Source organism: Halyomorpha halys, unplaced genomic scaffold (genome assembly GCF_000696795.3).
Source record: "Halyomorpha halys isolate HHAL.00 unplaced genomic scaffold, Hhal_1.1 Scaffold828.1, whole genome shotgun sequence".
Lineage (NCBI taxonomy): Eukaryota > Metazoa > Arthropoda > Insecta > Hemiptera > Pentatomidae > Halyomorpha > Halyomorpha halys.
This window is the reverse complement of record NW_027113646.1, coordinates 102,000-103,159: the sequence shown is the minus strand read 5'-3', so window position 1 is coordinate 103,159 and position 1,160 is coordinate 102,000. Positions and strand designations below refer to the sequence as shown.

General features: G+C 37.5%; 1 protein-coding gene across 1 annotated transcript in view; it reads right to left on the bottom strand.

The window, feature by feature from the left end:
- LOC106686484 (neuroligin-1) overlaps nt 1–1,160 on the bottom strand; it is a gene marked incomplete at its 3' end in the record, with an annotated part of 107,927 nt that overhangs the window by 53,844 nt on the left and 52,923 nt on the right.

The window sequence follows — 1,160 nt, the reverse complement described above, 5'->3', positions numbered from 1 at the left end:
CTCTACTTGAGATAGTTCCGTAGAATCTTATTGCTCGATCTCTTTTTATTTTATAATTAATATTCTTACATATTACATATTAACATATATACATTTATACAAGAGATCGTATTTTTATAATAATAAACTTATATACAATTATACAGCTGCTTAGGCGCTTGTAGTGCTGGCCCCTAGCGGGATATAGCGGTACTCCGTGCTCGCTGACTGTTACAAGATCAAGGATATAGGTAGGTTTTTTGATTTTAAGAACTTGGAATAGAAAAACACCAAGAAGGTATTGCCTTCGGGAGGTTGGATAGACCCACTTCAACTCGGAATACCAGTTGGAGACTTGAGAACGCTTTGGGAACCCAAAGATAAATTTTACAAAGCAATTCATGAGTCTCTTCAGTCTCAAGATAGGAATTCTTTGAGTACAGTTATGGATTTGCATGTGATTTGGGAAATAGGATTATTCCAGGACAGGTGTTGGTCAAAAGTGACTCCAAGCTTTTTTTATTGTGGGGTAGAAGTGAATCGGTGAACAATGTGTTAGAAAAAATATTTTAGAGTATCCTGACGGCAAACAAATGTTATTCTGGCCTGCGGCGATATCTATGTAATCGCCTAATCTCCAGGAAAACAAAAGCAACTCTATTCAAGACATTCATTCATCCTATCCTTACATATGGAGTCGAAACGTAGAGTTTCTCCAAAAGAAATGAAAGCATGTTACCGGTCTTTGAATGAGTTCTGAGTTTGTTGATTTGGCTGGTGCGTGTAGTAACGTGAGTGTCATCTTGTTGGACTTAGTCTGGTCAAAATGCATTTGACAAAGCCAGCAGGGAATACCTGCTTTTAATATATTTGTTCAGCAAGGACCTTTTCACCTCCTGCGAACTGTGAAGTACCCACCACAGGTATGACAGGATATATGGCTAAGACCCCCCTATAATATTAATAACTTCTAATACCTTGATATATGTATTGATATGTTATTATCAACAGCTTTGAGATAACTGTTACTATCAACTACCTCTAGCTGTGTTTTGAGCACTTTAGCCAAATGAGATAGGGGAAGGTTTAAAAAGACCCTTCCTACATATGATACTTGTCCATGAATGTCCAGCAAACCAAAGATCCTTCAACATATCATACTTGTCCATGAATGTCCAGCA